General features: G+C 39.1%; 1 pseudogene; it reads left to right on the top strand.

Moving 5' to 3' along the window:
• The first annotated feature begins 200 nt into the window (after positions 1–200).
• LOC147429090 (uncharacterized) lies at positions 201–9,041 on the top strand (annotated as a pseudogene).
• The last annotated feature ends 310 nt before the right edge of the window (positions 9,042–9,351 follow it).

Here is a 9,351-nt window from a genome sequence, read left to right as displayed (position 1 = left end):
CTTGCAAAGTTTGATTCATACATATATCACGCTATTCGGATATTAGTTTTTCACTATGCTTGACACCCTAACCATATTGCACGACGCATAGGATATAGTTGTAGTCTTTCTCAAGCTTGTTTTGCATCGTTAGGTTTTGAAGTTTGGTGCCAAATTTGCTGCAAAGTCTTAAGTTTGGTACCAATCTTTTCAACCAAAACATGAATCTTATTGGTGAAGGTCGTGAAGAGATTTTAGAGGAGAGCCCAAGTGAGAAGCTCTTGGTTCCTGTCATGGATGGTGGTGACATGGAAGTGTACTCAAAGGCATATGAAAAAATTAATCCTTTTTTTGATCTTGCAGTTATGCTAGACAAATTGAAGGACTTTTTGTCAGAGGAATTCAAGGATGTTTGAAGAGGCATTAGAGGGTAGTTGTTTGGTGTTGGATGACAAGACTTATTGTCATCTAATTGAATTTACTACCAACTCAATTGAGAAAGGCAGAGTAACAAGGAGATTAGGAATATTTTCCAAGAAGACTTCTTTTGTTTGCCCACCGACCATTTCTTGTCATGTAAATTCAAAGCCTTGCAACCTTGTTCCAAAAGAAGTTGCCTTTCTTTTCTTTTTGTTCCTTCAAGTTGATATGCAAGGCAAAGGTGATGAAGTGAAAGATACAGACAAAGAGGGAACAAATAAAAATGTTTCCACAGTCCTGCAGCTTGAGAAAAGTGAATTTCTAGAGGAGGAGGAAATTGATGTTGTAGCTGAGGAGAAGGAGAGTTCAAATTTTGATGTGGCTCAATTTAGAGCTAGTATTGTCATTGATGAGCCCATAGAGGAGGTAGAAATATCTAAGGCCCCACTTACTGTTCCAAACCTTCCCTACTTCTATATCAATGGAAAAGAGTACATCCCTCTCCATCATATTCAATGTCTGCTTAATATCAAGGAGGACTACTGTATTGCAACCATTTCTGAAGCTTCTAAGATGGTCAAAGATTTTATTGACACAGAAGAAAAGTCAAATTTTTTGGCACTTGATCTATAGACATCTAATAAATTATTTCTTCCTGCTCTTGATGCACTTGCTCTATGCATGAAAAGCGTGGAAGAGGAGAAACCTTCTCTCAAAGATGAGGATTTTGGGAAGAGGCTTGTTGAGCTTGGAATCCAATCTTTTGGCAGAGACTTTAAGTTAAAGGAAGTTGAAAAGGATGTTGACAAAAGAGAGATGACTGGATCATGCAATGTCCTTCAAGAAAAAGTCATTGTCGAGGATGAGTTACAAAAGGTAGATTCTTGTTTTGCATATTGAACTCATTACTTCTTGTTTTGTAGATTGAACTCCTTGACAAAGACAATTTTCTTGAGAGAGCTAAAGGCTCGAGAGGGAAATAAATAGAGGGAAATTTAAGAAGGTATGCCTCCTCTCTCATGCACTACATGCCTACATTGGATAGTGCCACCTTCTATGCTTTTCACACGCAGTATTATGAAGATCTTGAATTGCCATTATTTTCCCTGAAGATATTGTCATGGTTTCTGGGATACACTCCCCTTCAAAATAATGCAAACAAGATCATGCTACTTGAGAGAGCTGCAGCACTTAGAATATTTGGGTATGTTGTAGGATTCAATGCGTCAAGAGCGAGATACTTTCTTTGTGGTATGGGGAATCAAGCTTACCCTGGCTATAATCCAATGCTCTATTCATTAGGGACATGGATACTCTTTCCATTTTTTGACATTTCTAAATTGGAGCCTCATCCAATTTCATAACAAATATAAGCTCTCCTTCACAATCTACTTCTCGCATGTTATAGTAACTCACTATAGCATATTGAACTTTTTTTATACTCATCCGAATGTTATTAAAAACATTATACTCAAAAGAAGATTTTTTCTCTGTTTTTCGTATGGCATCGTTCCTTCTATTTGATAGTACTCTCCAAAATGTTCGGGTATTTCTTCGTTTAATAGAGTCCTTACTTTCCCAACATTGTGAGGCCTAGGCAATCCAAAAGCTTTAATCTTGTAATTCTTAAGGACCTGGAACAAGGTTTTAGAGATGGCCATATAACCCCTTCTACTCACTCCCACTGTGTCACAAACTTCTTGCATTTGAGAAGGTTGGACCAATAAACCCATATCTTTCAGTAAATTTTGATATACCAATTTCTTTTGGATTCTATTTTTAAGAAGTTTCAAAAGTTTTAAAATGTCACTCTTGTTCATTACCTTATTCAAGAATCTCACCCTTTCTTGAACATTGGACATATCAAATCCTAAAAGGCTGGTCACATGTTCTCTAGTAATCTTTAACCTTTTTTTTCTTTGCCCAGAACCTTCTGTTAAGTTTACTACATCTCTCATTCATTTTACTTGTGCTCTTAATCCTATTGGAGTTTCTTTTAAAGTCTCAAGCTAATGATTTTCTTGTTTTAGAGACACTATTTGGTTTTCAAGTTTTACAATTCTTGTTGCATTCAAAGACAAAGCAGTTTTGAGATATTGAATATAATGTGTATGATCAATGTGTAAATGAGATAGCCTAGAGCTATATCCTAGTAAGCTATCAACCCCATCTCCAAAAAATCTCATCAAATCACGAGGCATGTGAAAAGATGGATACCTTCCAGTACTGGGATCTACTGGATACAAGCTCCAATCTGTCCATATATCAATGTGTTTCTTCCACTTGTTGCAAAATTGTTGTGCTTCATTTACAGTTGTAACCGGTCTTTGATAGACACTTTGCATAGTAGCATATTGTTGTCTTAGCTTAATGTTCAAGTGAAACTTGCGGTTATCACTAATGGAAGATGTATTACTCATTGTAATGAAGAGCACACAAAAAGTATAATGGAGATAACATAGTAGTAGATCTTTCAACATCAGAAAGGAAGAGAGAAAGCTCGTGAAAGGTCAGAGAGAAAAAAGAGAGATTGAGTGATTTAAAAGTTGAAACAACTATCTGCCACCAAGTGAAGTAAATGAGAATAAATTTTGAGGTGAGCCGCAAAGGAATGTGAAGAAAATGATATATTTTTTAATATTTAAAAATATGTACCTAGATACTCTTTAAATTGCGTAGATATGCTTTAAATAACCAAAATGGAAAAATTTGGAGCCGTTTTGATCATCAATGGCTTTGCTAATTAGTAAGTTAACCAATTCCTTACACATCCCTTTTTGAGCGTTTTTGGCCCTAATAATTTGCTCTTGATTATCTAGTTTTGATGAATGCCTTACTTATTAAGGAAATCCCCAAATTATTTTTTGCTCTATATCAACATATCCCATACCAGTTGATCAGCAGACAAACATCAAGATTGTGGATGAGCTGAGTGAATGGTAGGAAGGAGCTACAATTGAATGGAAAACTTGGAATCAGATCTTGCTTGGATGATGCTCTGAAGAAAGATCAGGTAGATGATCTATTAAAAGATATGCAAAACTTCAAGCTAATATTGGGGCAATGGCATATTTAGATTTTCCAAGTTAAAGATCACTAATCAACTCCTTCAACTCACTGTTAAAGCCTCTAAACTCTCTAAAAATGAGCGGGCCAATTGAGCAGTCTTTGAGCCTCAGTTTAGGGAAATGGCAAAGATCCTCTTTGAAGCCAAATTCAAATGCAATTAGTCACTCCTTGAAGGCTAGATGCATACAACCTCATATTGCCATAACCTGGCCAAGGCTAGACTCACCAAAGGAAGAGAACCTTGTATGACCTTGATACTAAAACATGGAATTCCCTCACACCTTGAGTTTGAAATGAAAATGGCATGCAAGGACCAACTTGAACATGAGGCCCTTTATCAGCTAATCCGGAAGGAAAACTAAGTAGCTCCCAGTGCGCCAACAACAGTACTCAGTAGACCCCAACAAAGAAGGCTCCAGATAAAAAGAAGAAAGTCAGGTGGACTGATACCCCTTACTTGATCATACTCTAATAAAATTTTGGAAATACACCAAAATTCAAATAAAGGGGGGTAGGAAATGTGAATGATGGGAAAAACCTCCAAATAGAAATAATATGGGTGGCTGAGTTGGCTGGATTGGTAATTACCACGTCCAATTATTGTGATAACCAGTACAATGTACAATTAGTTAAGAGTTCTAGTCCGAAGGCTATAAACAGGGCTAGCTCACTACTTTGTTTTATGAGGATCTGTCTTTGAGCACTAGCACTCTCACTATCATTGTCTTGTATATTGCATCTTGGGGCTCTTTATGCTCTTGTAACTCTAATCAAGATCTAAGCAGACTTGGCCCACATTGTTGTCTTGGTTTACCATAATGTGAATACATTCCAGTTCTAGTCGCCAGTTTTAGTGTCCTTGATATCATTTTCAAGTTCATTCTATATTTCAATTACAGTCTTTACATTCATTCAAATCTTGTTTGATATGAATTCTCAATCTGATCTAAACTAACTCTAACTACCAACCTCGAATAGTTATCATAAGTGTTCAACTCATTTATTATTCTTTATCTTTTCAAAAGGAAAATTAAAAAAATACATAATCAATCCAAAAAATAGAAATCCAATCCAAAGAATACCAAAACACACAATAATAATACTGTTGGCCATATCTTTGTGGATCGCTCCATTTTGATCACTTTTTGGCCAAAACACACACAAAAAGAGTAGAAATTGCAACATTTTGACTTTTTTTGCTGATATTTATACTATTTACACACATTTAGGGGCTATCATATTACAATCTCTCCATTCTCTTTACTTATAAGATCATTTCTCACGGATTTTGCAAAAATCCATGAGAAATTTTGTTTGTTGACGTGTGATTTTACAAAAAAAGCCACACATCGACAAACAAATACTTCAAATATTGCACTTTTTCTAGCAGGTTCTATTTAATTGGGTCTGTATTTAGAATGCCTCCCCTCCTCCTAATTGAAGTCCTCCAAGATGACAATGTGTAGCCCAGGTAGTGTAGCGCATGGGTTAGTAAGTTGTCTCTATGCATAGATGTGATGGGCTCTACCATGCTTGTGATGTCAATGCAATTCAAAACACTATGATGTGCAAGAGGAGAGTCTTGAGTGGAATAGTTTCCGATGTTGAGGCTTCTTGTTGGTTAATTCTCTTGAAAATAATATCTTGGAGGAATTGTGATCGCTCTTTGATAGTCCTTGGAAACCAACCATCTTTGTTGGTTTGATCAGATTGTTGAGAGACTGGTTACTGCTTTGGTGGTTGTTGAAGCTTTGACACCCATTTGTAAACCACTTTGCTTGATTTATTTAACTTTGTTTTGCCTTTGGTATGCACTTGTAAATTGACTTAGTTGGTTATTTTTCTTTAGGTCTCTTCTTTGGCACCCACACCCACTTAGTCTTAGGTGGTTGCACTCTCTTCCTGCCTTTGGGTTGTGGAGCTGGTTCTCGTGGTTTGTAGGTAGTCTGCTTGCTTTTTTATTTTTCTCTGGGCACCCAAATCTAATAAGGATTTTCATGGAATGGGTTTTGGATGTCATGGGGCTATTTAAGAAAGTCACACGAAAAAAATAACAAGTACACAATTATGGCGACATTCTATGTCAGTAAATGGGTAGAAGCTAAGGCACTCCCTAATAATGCAACCAAGTCCACATCTTGATTTATATATGAACATATCATATGTTTAGAGATAGTTTCACTCATTTCATAAATGATACTATTCAGATATTGATTAAAATTTTCTCCATCAGGCATCAAAATTCAACAACATATTATTCCAAATGCATTAAACACGTATGAGAATACCACTGGTATGACTCCTTTTAGAATGGTATGTGAAACCATCGTACTGTTATGGAATTGATAGCTGAGAGGTGGAAAAGGCTTGACAGAGCTAGGCTATTGCAAAGGATATATATCATATTTTATGTACATTTTATTATTCAAGTGCTCTTCATGAGCTTTGGCCATTTATGACCGGCCGGCCAATTTGTACTCAATTTGACCATTCAAGAAATCTATAAATGAAATACGTGCAAGAGGGAAATGGTCACTCTTGCACGGGGGGAGACTGCACCCAGTGCTCGTGTCTTCTTCTCTTCTCTCTTCCCTCCCCTCTCACCGTGCCAGGCGTAGCACTCCGCCCTAGGAGGTGCGCCTGCTTATGTTCTCTTCTTCTCTCTCGCTCGCTATCTCTCTATGTTCACATACAACTTCTATTTCGTGCTGGTGGATCTTCCAGGTATGCAATATTTATCGTTTATGGTCCGTAGTGCACGATTCTCGGCATTTTGCAGGGTTCTCCACACTCCCGTCTGTAGCAGTGGTATCAGAGCTATGGCTACGGTCTCTAGTTTGCAACAATCTTAGCTATGGATATCACCCCAATCATAGATAAGTCATGCTTTCCTTGAAAATAACGCTTTCTATTCAAAATTGTCTTATACGTAGGTGATTTCTAATCTTAGAAGATCATAAGTGTGCTAATATTATTAATGGTTTATGGATTCTCACAATTGAACTAAAATCTAACTAGTGATTGCAAGCAATTATTCGGAGCTTCTTATACACGAGGATATGAGAAACTGTGTTTTCTTGTTGTTGGATACATTTGTAAAATTATCCCATTGTTCATCTAAATATACATCTAAGAGAAGATTGCAGGATTGTATAGAGAAAGCAATCATGTTAGACGTCTGATTTTCTAAGAGATCCTCAAGTAATAAGCTGAAGTTGTTGGAGATGTAGGAATAATCCCAAAACTTGAGGTCAACGAGAATTGCCTTTGTAGGAAACTACCCTTAGCAGCTCAAAACATTCAAGGTAAATTGTTTATCTTTATAAAAAAAAAAACTCCAGGGTGAAAAAGGCATACACAGGCGGGCTGTGACACATTGTTGCCCACACGTGTGCACCGACGCTTGACTGCCGCTTCCGACACCTCCCAATGTGCATCCACAGCACCGCGGCATCATACACGGGAGCAGTCGCGGCCAAACTACTCGAAACGTCTCTTCTCTATCCTTCTCTGGCCAAATGGCAGCACACCCATAGACAACCTGGATCTCTCTCTACCCTAGCTTTAGCCGCCAAACACATTCACTCTCTCTCTCTCTTTCTCTCATCAGTTGGCTGCCTGTAATTGCGTAGCAGCTACACTGCTTCTCCCATCTAGTCAAACACAACTGCAGTGGGGGTGTCGTCTGCATGCGCCCACCCACTGAACTCTCTCTCTCTCTCTCTCTCTCTCTCTCTCTCTCTCTCTCTCTCTCTCTCTCTCTCTCTCTCTCTCTCTCTCTCTCTCTCTCTCTCTCTCTCTCTCTCTCTCTCTCTCTCTCTCTCTCTCTCTCTCTCTCTCTCTTTTCAGCTGTCACCCCACACTTTCTACCAAACTCCAGTGCCCACACCACACTCTCTCTTGCTATAGCCGCTAGCCCAACCCCATGCAGCCATCTCTCTCTCTCTCTCTCTCTCTCTCTCTCTCTCTCTCTCTCTCTCTCTCTCTCTCTCTCTCTCTCTCTCTCTCTCTCTCTCTCTCTCAACATCTGTAGTCACTGCTGTGGCGTACCTTCTCTCTCTATCTCCCATGCAGCCATTAGAAACTTGTGGACATCTAGTTTTCTCTCTACGCTCACTCCCTACCAGCTGCCTATCATGGGCCATACACACCATATTACAAAAAAAGGGGCGGCTCTGCTCAGTTCAGTCGATGCAAATTGTAGCAGTCTCCTCGTCTGCATGGCACCCACAACCACCAATCGAATACTGTGCCGACAGACACACACACAAGACGACGTCAGGCCATCATCATCTGCAACCCTTCCCCAAGTTCTGGCTATGGTGAGCTCCTGGAGCGTGTCTCCTCCCTAGAGCAGTCTGTCCAGAAGCTTCTTTCAGAAAAGAAACGCTCAAATTCTCAGCAGCATCTGTTTCATTTGGAGCAGCAACACGAGACTTGCTCATCTCCCAGGTTGCGAGTGCCTTACCCTTCCACATTTGGAGTGACCACCGCTTCCGTGCCTTCCATTTTCCAGATGCTCCTGCACTATCCTCGATTCTCACATCCGGACTATGAGGCCATGGAGGAGTGGAGGCTCGCTCATTTGCTAGAAGAGTATGGTCTGCCTATCCCTTCCACTCTCGCTGATATGCGCCAGCTTGCCATTGGGAACTTTCTATCGGAAACATAAAAAAGCTGACAAACTATTTACTCTTAGCCTTTTCCATCAGTAAAGGGTAAGGTTCCATTTCCTTATATGTCATTCAGATTTCATGGATTCACATGTAAGATATACATGCACACACATCACCTTGGAGAGTCTTTTGTTCGGCGGCTTTGACATTTTTCTCTGATGAAGGTTATTATCTTCATAGAAATTGGTATCAGTTGTTTGTGTTTACCTACAGTGGGAATGTTATATGCCTTGATTTCCATTGCTGCTGGTTTTCTTATGTCGGCTGCCTGTCCCTGAAGTACAATGTGTTAATTTGTGTGTAGCTTTATGTGGTAGGTGTCTACCAGCAGTGTTCAACCTTCAATGTGCTATCATTTGCTTTCCTGGCTTGATCATTCAAGCATGCTCCATGCTTTCAGGACTTTGTTACCTACAGATGTGGATGTGCAAGGAATTATAGGAAAGTGTCGTTTCTTTCCACGAGGCTAGTTTATGTTCCAATAGCAGTAATTGCAGCAAGATTATGGAATGGCAATGCTGTGAATTGGGCTTGCCCAATGTGGAAAATGCTTCAGCCGAATTGCTTACAGAAATCTATTAGCAGAGGTTACTGTACTACCAGTGGCTTTGTTTACATTATGCACAAGACTGCATTAATTTGTTGCTTTTTGTTTTGAAAGCAATGACTTCTTTGTATCCATTGCTTATGTAACCTAATGTAGAAAGAGTTCTCTCATAACTAGTTAAAGGGAGCAGAAAGCTTGAGGAGATGGACACCTTCCAAGAAGCGTCAGCAAGGCATGCCCCTGGGCGCTTGGGAGCACTCTCCTCTCCCTCTCTTCCGCAGGTCTACTGTTTACAGAGGCGGACATTAACGAAACTCATCAGCGACTACTGCGATACTTTCTCAAACTGATTTCAATAAACGATCGTAGGATTTTTTTTTAAAGGTTTAGTCTTATTTTTAATAATTTCACTTTATTTCATTTGATTTTGTACCCCACATTGTAGATCCATAAGTATTCTATCGGATCTTCTTAGTCGTACAGGCTTTCGTTTTTAATCACATGGTAGTTTAAAAATGTGTGAAATTATTGCATTAATTAATTGAATCTGCCTATCATTGATAGTTATTGTAGCAGTGTCAAGATTGATGGTATCCACCACCTGCTCTATCATAGACATACTAAGGGGGATTTTTGGTGCATGTATTAGGAGTGTCATAC

Source organism: Adiantum capillus-veneris, chromosome 22, assembly GCF_014529385.1.
Source record: "Adiantum capillus-veneris isolate H3 chromosome 22, ASM1452938v2, whole genome shotgun sequence".
In the NCBI taxonomy this organism is placed as follows: Eukaryota; Viridiplantae; Streptophyta; class Polypodiopsida; order Polypodiales; family Pteridaceae; genus Adiantum; species Adiantum capillus-veneris.
The sequence above is the reverse complement of the archived record's forward strand: the minus strand, read 5'-3'. Positions and strand labels throughout refer to the sequence as shown.